The following is a 14,492-nucleotide window of genomic DNA, read 5'->3' on the forward strand; positions in this document are numbered from 1 at the left end:
TTTTTGACCCAGAAAATCAGGTGGTAAAGGGTACATAGAAAATAAAATAAAAAATTTCAATCAAACAAGAGACAACTAAATAATTCTATAACAAATCTGAGGTACTATACAATTGAAACAGTTTGTCCACTATTCATTTTCCTTTTCCTTTATAGTCAAGTTACCAGGCAGATGCTGGCAGAGCACTGTATCTAAGGAAAGCTTTCCATCTTTGGTGGAAAGCTTTTTTATAAGTAAACTTCCTGTCTTAGAATTCTACCCTGTTTTAGGATGTTTACAGGTAGTCAGATACAGGCATTGAATATATCTACTTGGCAAGCTGCAACTGAATTTTTCAAGCTGTAGTTTTATGGATTTGCCAGCCATGATTCCATTTCTTTGAGCTGTGAATTCCATATTGCGACCATGAAGCCATGGCTGAAAATGTCCTACTTTTTTCTAAAATATCCTGGCTCTAATATCATAGAATTTTAGTAGGTATGAAATCTTGAGGCTCTAATGTCATGTATTTTTGTTAGATTGAAAAATTGTGGTTTGTAACTTTGCAAACATGTTGTTTCATAAAATTTTCCACTTCTGCAATAATGGTGCAATCTGCATTACTTCAATGTTCCTGCCAAATATCCTGCAAAATATAATAACAACAAGTCAACCCAAAATGCTTCCTTGAAGATCACATAGCTGCGGTCATGTCAGAGCAGTGAAGAGGGCCACAGAACATTAGCTATAATATCCAGTAGAATCATTCATTCACAATTGTACCTTAATGTATTTCATGTTTTATTTCATTACCTTTTGAGTGTCATGTGCATCTTATTAATCTTGTATCTTGTTCCCCTTGGTGTAATATTTAAGCAGAGTAAAAGTTAATGAGACAAAATTCTTGCAAGTCCATATGATATGCACTTTTGATTAATCTGCACCCCTGATTGCTGAATTGGAAATTCACTTGTTGCACCTGATTCTTTTCTGACCTTCAAAAGCCTGTTTAAGACACCTTAATGCACGAGTTGATCTACACCTCGGCTTGGTTAATCCCATCCTGATGCTCCATTTTGGTGAGTACAGTGCATTTCAGCTCATTAAAATGTCACCATGCTTATATTTGTCTTTTCTGAGCTCTTAACAAATGTTTTCCAGTCATTCATGCCTGTTTATAAAGAATGAAGGATGGCTTTCACTGGTTCTCATGTTAATCCTGTCCTTTTATTGCACAATTTTCATTTTGCTTACTTGAACCATGTTGTGTCCACCCTTGAATAACTTACTTTCTGTAACCCCTTCCATGCATCCATGAGTTAGTGTGTTTGACAAAACAGTTTTAAACATCCTCCTGATGTCAATATCTAGAAGGCTAGTTCTTATGAACGCATTTATTTGACTAGGAGCGGTTGGTGTGGAGCTACAGTCTTCTTGATGAGAACCTAAGATCGCTCGACCAACTCCTGGCCATCAAGAAAGAAGATAAGACATTCCACCTATGAACCAAAATTTGATTTAGATACCAACTTGAAGTTGATGAGCCTTGTGCTTTTCCTAGACACTATGAGTCCAGACATGTGACAATTTTCTAGTTGTTTCTAGGAGTATAATTACCGATTAGTATGCTAGTGTGACTAGGAGTATAAGAGTCTATTTAATGACTTCTGCGACTTAGTAGGACCAGTTGTCTTTCATAATCCACTCATGAATACCCCATACATTAGTGAGGGAATCACGTTGTGTCAAGAGAAGTTGAAACTTTAGTCTGACTAGCTAATCTACCAGAAGTGCGAAATTAGGATTTGCAGATTTAATTCGTGGACTGCATAACCGTTTGCTTTTTTCTTGCTGTACTTTCATTGATGTTCAACGTTTAGGTATTGTGTGACCTAGTCCGCTTATGCATTCCTGTGCTTGGCAACTATTTGTTTCTATTTTCTTGCCAAACACAATTGGTGTTCAAAGTGTGCTCTAGGCCCTAGATAATCATTAGCTCTCCCAACAGTCCAGGAAATGGTAAGATGGCTACAGCCCTTTGGGCATACTTCCTGCCATAAGGTAAGAGAGATGGTGCTGAGTGCAGTGTGGAGTGAGTTTGGTGTGCCTGGGTGTGGTATGTAAGTGTGTGTGACTTGGTCCACAAGCCACTCAGCATTGATCTCCATCCCTCCACCAGTGGTCAAGTTCTGCCTTGCCAACTATCACTCCTTGGCTTGTGCCTGAAGCCTGTGATGGTTACTACTTGATTTATGATTACTACTTGATTACTACTACTACTAGGAATGGTTAATACTTGATTTATGGTTGTAAAAACCATAGTTGGCCTTGGCTAATGTTTGAGTAAGACATTGTTATTATCTGGCAGCAGAAGCTGTTAATAACTATTTACATTTTGACTTTACTATTATTTTGTAGTTACTCGAAACTACAACGCTGAGAGGCCTCAGTGGTCCACTCATTAGAGTACTTTACCCAGACCACCAAGTGGGCTGAACTGACACCACCGCTAGTGTTTCAGTTAGACTAGGTACCATTCATTTATTGTTGTATCTGCCATTTTGTATTGTGTGTTTTGTTAGTAGTAAATTGTTCAGTGCTTTCCATGTTTCATGCCTTCCTGAATGTGACTCCTTCTGACCACATTCAGTATTTGTTCCATGACCAAGGTCTCAAGAGTTACAGTCTCGCATATTTGTGCGGGCTTACCGGGAACCGCTACAGCGGTCAGACTGCATTATCATGTGTTCAGTTGCCACTCAAGTGAAGCCAAATGTTAGTTTTGCTGCTCAACTGATTTAAAGTAAAATTAAAGATTTGGGGTAACACTTGCACAGACTTTGTAAATATGTTTGCAGCTTGTTCATGGCTTATAATGGTTGAGATATGGAATTCACAGCTCAAAGAAATGGAATCACGGCTGGCAAATCCCTAAAACCATGGTTCAAAAATTCAGTCGTGGCTTGCCAAGTAGATATATTTCATGCCTGCATGAAGCCATGTGTCCATGCATGTGTTACCCCAAATCTTCAATTTTACCCTAAAACAGTCAAAAACAAAACTAACATTTGGCTTCACTTAAGAGGCAACAGAACACATGATAGTGCAGTCTGACTGCTCTGATGTGACCACAGCTATGTGATCTTCAAGGAAATGTTTTGGGTTGACTTGTTATTACATTTTGCAGGATATTTTGGCAGGACTGTTGAAGTAATGCAGATTGCGCCATCATTGCGATTTGTGGAATTTGACAATTTCATGAATGGACATGTTTGCAAAGTTTCAAACCACAATTTTTTCAATCAAACAAAAACAGGGTGACAATCTAATTTTGGTACCGTAAAATGGGGTAACTTTGACCACTTTTTTTTTCAAAATGATGCCATTTTTTTACTAGATAAGTTAAACTTAAATTGAAACATGCAAAATACAGGTCTATACTTTAGCTTTACTCACCATAAATTGCTGGCTCCTGCCTCTCATAGTCCAGTGATTTTTTAGAATCAGTTCATTTTTAATTTTCTCATTTACCCAAGATTTAAGCCATTAAAGCCAATATCTTATGTATGATGATGCTGGTATCCATGATACTTTTTTGGTCTACTTATAGGACTTGAAATTGAACTTGAAGGAGAGTCTGAAAAACTCTCTGCTTTGCCACTATGGACTACTCCAACAGGCTTTAAATAATAGCTCTTTTTCGTGGGTCACATTATTAATTTTTTAACCTATTAGGCTATTAGATATGCAAACTTTTTAAATCTTTCTATAGTGTTACATAGCCTCAGTATTAGGCCTTTGATGGCCATTAACAAAATTTTTCCATGTCAATTCGTTTTTGAGTTTTGGGGATTTTTGTTAAAAAAACGAAAAGTGGTCAAAGTTACCCCGCCAGTCAAAGTAACCCCATTTTACGGTATTACTTTAGATTAAGTGCATCCAAAAAAAAGGGTGATTTTTTAATTATGTTTTTTGGGGTATAGACTATAGATAAAGAATCTGAAATCCGTTTTTGGCAGTCAGTATCAAAAAACCGATTTTTTTCCGATTTTTTATATATTAAGTTACAATTCAATTCTTTTGCGATTGTGATCAAATTTTTGGTCAAGCCAATTCAGAAGTGAATCGCATTTAACCAGCAGTTCCAACTCAATAGGTATATGTTTTAAAGAAAATAAAAAATAGTGATTTTATTATTAATCCAATCCAAAGCAACATGCTGAATAGGGTAAACGCGGTATATTCCGACATCGTAGGTAATTCCGTCACTTCTCTAGTTTTTCCTTTATATTAAGCTTTGTTTTAGTTCCATTTTTCTCGATGCGTCCTTAAAGTGTCGGAATATACCGCATTTACCCTAACCTTGATTATGAATTAAATGAATACATAACTAATCTTTAAAATGCATCATATTAATCAGTCAATTGTTTTGTATAAACATTTATATATAATTTTTATCCAATTTACAGTTTAATACTCACAATCCCGCTTATCCTGTCCTGACTCCTGTAGGCTGTACCGCTGTAACAGTTGACCTTTGTCAGAGTTGATAATAAAATTTCCTTTCTGGTTTTACTTTTAGTGATTAATTTGGGCTGTTGAAGAAACTCAAACTTCAAAGATCTAATTCCTGGCTTTTAAATATCTGGTAATGTTGTTTTGATTTTTAGTACATCAATGCAAAAGTTATGCAATTAACTTTTCTAAACTTTGACCGATGGCGATGAGCCGCGTATGTTGACGCCTTCGTGGATAAAATTTGAATGCAGGATCACAAAGATGCTCATGCGGCGAACAATTGATCCATGTAAGAAAGCGGCGCAAGCAATTCCGTAATTTTTAACTGCAACCATTTCCAAGAAATAAAAATAGCGCGCAATGAAGGGAAGGCTTAAAAAAATATTATCAACAAAAAGATTCACTCCGTGCTATATGACGATCCTCAGAACAGTTCTACACTTTTAAACATCCTGCCGCGTGCCATTTATAAATTACATTCACATTTCGCTTGTCTAGTCAGTTTGCTCTTAATATTCGGAATCCCAATGTTTTCCGCGGCAGTAAATGGATGTCTTGTTCGTCACTAGAGAAGTTTGGCGCCTCATTCTTTTGATGTTCTTGATGATGATGATGACAGGTTGTAGGTGACGAAGAAGTCCAGCGCAGACCACTTGTAACACCTGGACTCAGCAATGATTATTAAATTAAAGACTTTGTAGAGACCACATGAAGTAGATGTACCATCAACAAGTTTTGAGCCATCACAGTAAATTGCCGTGTAATTCCGATATTTCTCATCCAGATGAGCAGCAAAAAGACAAGGTGTGGCGACCTCAGTACTGGATTGGAAATCAAGACAAATGAGAGCAGACAGACTGCACCAAGGTGGAACTGGATCATGCACAGGAGTGGAATGACCTCGACAAGGAGGGAGACCAAAATCATGCAATATTTCTGGGCCATATTGAAGAGCTGAAGGTGTGGCACCAAACACAACTGCGGAAGTCTTATCCCCATTTGGACGATATTTAAGGCGAATGTACATACTGGCAGACAGATATCGGCGTCTCAAACTCAAAGAAGGAATATGAGCCTCCACTTGGAGAGACATTATGGGTGTGGTCCGTCGAGCTCCAAGTATAAGTCGTAGACAGGCATTCTGCAGGATTTCTAGCCGCTTTAATTGGGCAGAAGAAGCTGTTCCATAGAGTATACTACCATAATCTATCTTGGCCCTTATGAATGCACAGTAAAATAGACGCAAGAAACGGGAACTTGCACCCCAGTTTGGGGAAGTCATATGTTTGAGCAAATCCATACGTCGCATCACGTCAACACGCAGATAAGTGAGGTGGAGGACCCACTTGAGACGTGGGGCGTCGAGCATCATTCCCAGTATTTGATGTTCTTATCGCCACTGTGACTTGCTGACGCCTGGGCTGAAAGAGGAGAGGTCAGAGGTGTCTCTATTGTAGGCAAAGAAAAACGTAAAAATTCAAGATGGAGTCATAGTACACACTCAATCACATAGTCCTATGCATGGTAACTTTCACCCATGATCTTTTTCAAATTTTTATCGTAAGAGTTGAGACTTGAGGGAAAAGGGATATTGTTGGTATTGTAGTGGCCGCATCAATATGCTGCTCACCGTGCAGCGTTGCCAGATGGTATATTTCTATACCAGATTTCACAAATCTGGTATTTTCAGAAGGTGTCTGGTATGAACATTTTAGATCTGGTATATTTGCCTAAATCTGGTATTTTTCTGGTATTTTCTGACTTACCGCAAATTTACTGCATTAAGTTCCACCTCTGAAGTTTGAATTTCCTCCAACGTAGGCGTGGATTATAAAGATTACCATCAGAGTGGCGCGACTAGAGGTTTCCCGCCATTTTTGGAACCGCAAGTTTACCGCTTGATAAAATTACCCCAATTTAATTGCTATCATTTAACAAAAGTGCTTAGTGCAATACGAGCATGAGAGTGATGATCCTCGATAGATTACTGATCAGTGATGAACTGATGATATGGCCTTGGACGAGTGAGGCTGTCGAACCGATCTCTGCGACGCAAGCTCCACCGTTTTTGTTTGGTGGTTTTGAATTATAGAGTGCCACTTATTGGGGTGCCACTTGAATTCTGGGGTGCCATTCAATATATCACTGATCTTGACAATTATCATCCATTCAAGGAACTGGCTGCCTACTGCATCACTTGTCTACTTTCACCTGTCTCCAAAGCATTCGTGGTGCAAGTGTTTTCACAAGTCACATTTGAGAAAAACATGCAACGGAATAAAATTTCAACTACGGTACTGGAGTCCTTTATTCGGACCAAAAGCTATCTGCTCAACCGCAACAAGTGATCACACCCGAAATGTTAGATTAATGCAATATGCAAGCACGTACGAAAATAAGCAAAATGAAGATGACCTGTTTCCGTGGCTTGCTCATGTTGAGCGAAGAGGAAAAAGTGCCACAATGACACAGTTGACACTGATAAAAAAGGAAAAGGTGTCAATGTAATCAAACACAGGAAAAGAAAAGTGTCAAAATGTTCCAAACAGAGGGAAAAAATATAACGTGTTCAATTTGGCTAATTATCGTCAAGCCAGATAACTGCATAGTACATAAGATAATATTTTTTCTAACCAACGTTTCTGACGAATAGTTTTAATAAATTTGGAGGTATTACTCTGTTTTTGAACGATAGAATTTCTGGTATATTTCTGGTATTTTGAGCTAGGCAATCTGGCATTCTCGCCAAGAAAAAACCTGGCAACACTCATTGCTGCATGTGCAAAAAGGCCGCAGCAAGATGCTGCATGTGCAGAGTGGCCGCAGCAAGATGCTGCATGTGCAGAGTGGTCGCAGCAAGATGCTGCATGTGTAGCAAAAGCATCAATCCTTGCAATTGGCAGGGAATATATTAGTGGGAGAGGAAAGGAACGAACATTGAAGAATCTTCATTAGCAAAATTATTATTATTCGCGGGAGACAATTTTGCATTTCAGCGCAAGTCTCGCATTATTACCGTCCGACGTGCAAGTAAAATCATTGCATTGTTAAGCCACTCATTATTACACACATCATTGACAAAAGATTATAATTTCCTGCATATGGTGAAGTCAAGTTTGTGAATTTAGACAACATTATACGAAGTTCGACGTATAATTAAATTAATTGCATTGCAAAGCCTCACATTATTACAAACATTATTGAAGGAAGATTATAATTTTCTGCATCTGGTGGAGTCAAATCTTTTAATTTAAATAACATTAAACGAAGTAATAAAATATTCCTGTGATGCAAGAATTAATGCATGTAATGTACCGGAAAATACGAGGCAGCTTATTTTTTGACGCGGTACGCTCGGTAAAGTGGATACGACCTGCTATATCTGTCCGCGTCGGTAAAATTTTGACATCTTTTGAGACATAATTTGCTGCAGTGAGTCAGTGATTGCTTGATTCGCCGTCACTTGCTTCGCACGCTTGTATGCCGGGCCATGTTTCGCAAGATGAAGTTAGCCTCGTGGTCTTTTGAGGTGAGTCCAGAATACTACAATCTGTATTCTAATTCCGAACTAACTTTTGAAGACACCGTCGAGCTTTTGGGATCTAATGGAAAAGACGATCGCCCTGAATCAAACTAATTCAGGAAAACTTTATACTGGGAAAAGCGCTAGAACAAAAAATTTGATCGTAATTCAAATTGTGCAGGATTCAACTTTTAAAAAGAAACTCAGAAGAAGTCAAACCAAAATATATATATAACAAACATCGAAGATAATTTTACATAAGATATGATATTTAAATGAGGCAGGATTTCGAGTTCACAGGCAAGACTGAAGCACAGAAGTGCTGGAAGATCAAGATACAGTAGTTGCGGACCGATTTACGATGGCCACCGATGTGCTGCCCACTTTGAATAATCAACGATACTGAGGATGGACCAGCCTTGAAACATCAATACTTTGTTCCTTTAAGAAAGGGAACGGTGGCAGAGTAAATATTTTGAGTGTTACTGCACAGAAGACGGAACGTTGACCGCTGAAAGTTCAATGTTCAAGATGTCGGCGATATATGAAAAAAGTGGCTAGGTACCAAACGAGTAATGTTGAACCTTAAGCTCGGTGACGTCTTCTTACGAGTTTATTTTGCTCATACTAGCTAGTTATACTAATTATTCATTTGTGCGAAACTTTTAACCGAGCTGTCAGACAAGTTCAAAGTCAATTGATCTCAACTTGTTTTCAAGACGAAATTTCGTCACTTTTGTGATTTTTCTCAAGCATTATTAATTGAATTATGATATAATGTTGATATTTTTTAATTGAATGCGTCATGCTGTTTTTAATTCTTATTTGGTTGCTTGTATGAGACTTGTGTCTGGTTTATATCATATTTGTATATTTCTTTTATATGTAATTCTCCTGCACTTCAAGTGCATCAAATCAATAGTTAATTGTTCAATATTTCTATCTCGTAATTGTCCCAAGACATTCAATATGGCAAGTTTAAAATTGGGCTCTAAAGTCATTGATCACGGTACCTAGAGTGAGTGCATGGGGGTCAAAATGAAACGATTTTTTATTTTAAAATTCAACTGAGGAAAATCAAGACACATCCTAAAGCGATGAAAATAACTTTGCCGAAATGGGTCATGTATGCAACTTTACAACTACTCATTAATTTGTTTTGCCTTTTAGCATCTCAATCTTATCTCTTGACGAATTGAATCAAACGCTCCGAAATTAATTTTTTTAACTTATGTTCAGCTACCAACGTTGATCCATCGCGCGATCTCGCGCCGTCCAAAGCAAACAAACTCGCCCTCGTCGGTCTCAACTTTCCCGGCCTAAACACAAAACATTCGTTGATTCCGCATTAATAATCACGCCAAAACCTGCTCTCTAAATTTTAGTTAAAATTTTGATCTAAATAATTTAATAATGCTCCCTTATGATAAGCTATTTACAAGCCCCAGTGTTAGTTAGAGCCGAGGGACTTATTTCAACGCCATATTGACATCAGTTTTCCCGTATTGAACTTATACGATGCAATTGTTTAAAAAACTGCTGTTGTTTAGTAATTTGTGTTTGCTCATTGTGATGTTGCTACTTATTCGAATTATATATTGCCTACCGTTGCCTACGAAACTGATCAGCTTATACAGGGTGAACCAGAATTAACTGACCCTTTTAATTTGTTAATAAATAAATAACTAAGAACGTTATGAAGTTGAAACTTGTTTTATTTAAAAGAAAAACATTTTTATGGTAACATTGTATCCTAGTTAAAATATTGTATCCTATTACAATATTTTATTATTGTATTAGTTAAAATATTTATTATGTAGTAATAATATGTATTAGTTAAAATATTGTATGTAATATTGTATCCTAGTTAGTTATTGTATCCTAAAAACTAGGATACTATATTACCATAAAAATGTGTAGCGGATCTCGCTACATAGCACTAATATTATGCATAACATATCACTAATTCTTATATTTTTCATACTAACATAATATAACTAATTTTTATGTTTCTTATACTAACATTAATATTAACACTCACAATACACATTAAAGTCGTACATTTTAAATCATATTAATAATTATAACATCATCACGAGAGTAACTGTCTCGGCCATCACCTCTATCGGCGTCTCAAGCGCCTTTCCCGCCAACTCGCACGCCGCCATCTTGGATCTTGCCGACGCGCACGCCGCCATCTTGGATCTTGCCGCGCCCCAAGCCAACTCAATCACCGACGCTCAGCCGTGAATATTCAGTGAACAGAGCTGTGAAGTGTGATATACTCAGTTTAGTTCTGGTGCTTCCGATCTGCGTATTTTGGAATCATTGTATATTTTTAAAGAGAAGCCTAGTTTAAATGCTGCCTATAGTTCTTATCCATTACAAATTGTGAATAGATAGGTACTTGCTTTATTATTCTGCACTTTGTCTGTAAATTTAGGTTTTCGACTTCTGTGTTTTTTTATTAACTCCAAACTAATTTTCTGCCTTTATCTGTGTTCTAGATTTATCGAACTGACGATGGAGCTGGTCTCCGAAACGTTTTCAATAGAGATATGCTAAATTTTTGTGGTGTTTTCTTCGCTTTTAAATTGCTTATAATTCCTATATATATAGTATTTATTTACCCGGCTGAAGAATGCTAAAATATTCGGATGATATTCATGGTTACCGAATCATCTTTATTAAAACAATTATTAAGATTTATGAAAAAAAGTAAGTAATATGAGCTGTCTCAAACAACTCAACTCACTTAACATAATAATCTCGTTTAAATAAAGAAGATCTTGAGAAGTTTCTGCAACCCTTTCACTTGATTCCAGTGTCTTTTCTTAGGCGTCTAAGGACAGCAATGAACGGGATTTGCAACTCAACTAAGTATTTTCGTAAAACAACAAACTGGCCTTTTAGCCGAGAAATACAATATCTGACACTTAATCAAATTCGAAGTGAAGTTATTCCTTGAACTATATCGCATTTTACAATTATTGCGGCAGATTTAAGACTTCTGTACAGCTGGCGAATAGTACCGATTAAAAGCAATAATCCTGTTTTTCATATAAGAATCAATTGCTACTCGGTTAAAGATTTCCGGACTAAGAGTCATGAACATTTCAAGCTTCAGGCATTCATCTCTTAGACACAGGCTGATGAAGACATACGACACTGCACAACACAACTCAATATGCCCGAGTGACGAAACATGTGTGAAAACTTTGTGAAAACTTTTATTACACTGAAGCTCCATTAATGGCGCGCGTGAAATGAGAATGAATTCGTGAATGACGTGAATTCTATGTCACGTGCGTGAATTGAGTTTAGGTGCGCGTGTCACAGATTTACGAAGCCTCTCAGCAGCACTAAACGTCACAGTATCGCTTCGTACGTAGCAGCATTACATTAGTCATTAATGCTATGACAAAAATATGATTACATTTTCACTAGTATGAAATGAAGATCGCAGTCTCCTTAACTTGAATAAAAATTGCCAGCTTCATCGCGTGAAATCTCACTTTAGTCAAATTCGCTTATTTTGAGTGGAATTTAGGGAAAGATTTTTCGTATTCGGGTGAAGACTACGATTTTTCAGTCAGTTATAACAGACGTATTCCGAAAAATAGAAAATTCCCCGAATAATTTTGCTTAATTAAGACTAACAAATTAATAAAATGTGAACAACGAACATAAGTTTCAGTTTTCATGCAAAGACAAAAAGCTTCGTTAGCGATCAAAAAGTAAAGAAGATACCATAGTAGTTAATTTATTTTCTAAGTTTATTTATGTCAATTTAGGTTTCATATCGCTTTTCCACTTTCCAAATTTATTCCGTTATTATTATCGCGCTACCAATATGTGTTCTTCGCGTTTTCGATTTTTAAGACCGAAAGAAGGATCAATAACACTATCTAAAAACTGTTGGCGTAACATTAAATTTATTTTCTCTTGGAATTAACAAGTCTTTCCATAAATATTGAGTTTCTAGGAGGCTCCACTACATCAGCAGGATCCATCACCTGGGGAGAGTGGATGACTGAAGGGAACATAGGCACTCGGAAGATGGAATTACTCGCGCCGAGTCTGCCACGAGTTAGTCTTTGGAAGCCAATTCCCCCATTGAGTGCGCCTATCGTGAGCATATCGAGGGGGAAGGCATCGCTACGCGGTAGCACCAGGAGAGCCAGCATCAGAGCCACCATCACGAATCGTACCTGCAACACACAGAACAGCTGATCAGAATACTGAGGGTAGCTTCAGTCATAGTCAATTAGTCATCATTCAACGTATTTTAAAAAATTTGGTCGTTTAGAAAATTCATCGCTGGAAAATGTTTCAGACATTCACATTAAGCAATGTTCAAATTAAGTGTATCATTGTATAATTTACATCTCAAACAAGCAACATAATGCGGAATTAGTGCGTCTGTTCAGGCAGCGTAATTGGAAATCGAAGACAAGTCATTTGACGAGGTTGGTAGAAGATAATCCTGCCGCTGGTTTGCAGCTACCAGGAAACAAATTTCATGCTGTGTAGAAAACAATAATTAAAAATTTATTTCTTGTTTATTCGTTAAAAATCATGTCTTTTATTATATAGAGTAGCTTAGGCGCAAGATATCAGCATTAAACGTGATCAGTGGGATTCGGTAGGATGTATATATTTTGGATTATATGTCTGTTTTGCATATATTTTTGACATTATCTATTGTTAATCGCATTCTATATCGCTGGTAAAATAATCAATCTTTAAAAAATGGTATTGATATTTTCAGTTTATATTATTATATATAATTTATAAGTGGCATAAACTTTTATGTCGATTATACCTCCATCCTCATTCAAGTTTGCTTCTTTTCAACCATAACACAAGCCCCCAAATAAGCGTAATGCACGAACGCGATGTTATTGATGAATATAAATGCGTGACAAATACAATGCAGGGAATTAATTCAATATGACCACTTCTTGCGTTATTTTCTGACCAGCACTTTAGTTCTGCCGTCACTTGAGTCTTATTCCATGAACATTATTGGAATTGTTCAATTTCAGTAATAGAAAGAAGCGCATAGTTCAATTGTATCCCATATGAATTATTGCCTTTCATTAGCAGAACGGAACATTTCAGCCTAATAAAATTCTCCTATTGCAAGATTGTCCAAAATATTATACATTTATCCCCAATTTTTAAAGGTAGATAGCATGAAACAATTACTCACCTTCACCATTTTTATTTTTGAACGTCTGCTTGATCTTCACTCAACACTGACGACTGAATGTGTGTATGCTGTAGTAGATTGATGTGGCTTATATACGTGTAGGTAGGCCTACGATGCAGCCTCTTTTTCAGTATCTCCGCCCACCAGGAATCTTTCACACGCACGTTCTTTGTTTAGGAATCTCAGCCAAGTTCAAAGGCATCTTCCGCTTTGACCTGCCCGGAGTTCTTTGTTTCCTGTAATTTCTGGAAAATTGTAGCCTGCATGGGCGCTATCTCGTCGGTCACGGTAATTGCCACCAGCACAAAGACGTGACGGCAATGCGACTCTTTTCTTACTCATGTAGCAAATATTCATTATAAAAAATATCATAAAATTAAAAAAGACCTGGTAAATAACAAGGCCATGGTTAGGGTGACCTTCCCATTCAGTATATTTTGTGTAAATATTTGTGAGTAAATTTCTTATGGGGCTTAATAATTCAGCTGAATACTACTATAATAATTACAAGTTTATAAAAGTCAGATAAATATTGCTATAATTACATGTCAACTCAAGCTCTGGATATCTGTGAACTCATAGTCAAATCATCGGACTGAATATGGTATCAATTACAATATTCACGTTAATATAAAATAAATTTTGGTTTGTTTTCAGACGATGAGGTCCTCCACGAATTTTGATAACAAAATTATAGGCTGAACTTATGTCAGATGAATTTGAGTTGAGCTCGAGTGCCGATAAGTTCCCTCTTTTTCTTATACGCTGAGCCAGTATTTTTATCGGATTCTAGGTACACCGGGATCAAATTTTATTATCGGCAATCAAATGTAACCGAATTCGCGATATTAAATATAAAAATTGGTGCGCACAAGCGTTAGTTCAACTTAAAGTAATGTAATCGATAATGTTATTAACATTTTATTTGTTTGATTTATTTTTAATGGTCACGTTCAAGATTATTTGTTCAATGAACTAAATACCGTTCTGAAAAAGTTCTTTAATGTTGTCACTAAAATTAATTAATAAAATTGAGGAATGGAGCTAATGAATAAATTATTGTTATAATAATTTACTGAGCGGCTCCAATGACAAGCTTTAAGCAGAGTCTGAAATAAAATATTCAGTAGGGGTCGATAAATATTATCGTTCTCGTAGTCTCGAATAAATATTATCACTCTCGTAGTCTCGGATAAGTGTTATCGTTCTCGTAGTCTCGAATAAATGTTATCGTTTTCGTAGTTCCGGATAAAAGTT

The 14,492-nt window shown here is 36.8% G+C and overlaps 1 protein-coding gene across 1 annotated transcript in view; it reads right to left on the reverse strand.

Annotated features, from left to right (window-relative positions):
* LOC108668382 (mucin-12) overlaps positions 1 to 4,634 on the reverse strand; it is a 39,765-nt gene extending 35,131 nt beyond the window's left edge. The window contains exon 1 of the mRNA XM_018155584.2: positions 4,461 to 4,634. The gene's annotated coding sequence lies outside the window, so the exon portion shown is untranslated. The remainder of the gene's footprint in view (positions 1 to 4,460) is intronic.
* Positions 4,635 to 14,492: the final 9,858 nt, after the last annotated feature.

The sequence above is a fragment of the Hyalella azteca genome, unplaced genomic scaffold, assembly GCF_000764305.2.
Source record: "Hyalella azteca isolate HAZT.00-mixed unplaced genomic scaffold, Hazt_2.0.2 contig3748, whole genome shotgun sequence".
NCBI lineage: Eukaryota > Metazoa > Arthropoda > Malacostraca > Amphipoda > Hyalellidae > Hyalella > Hyalella azteca.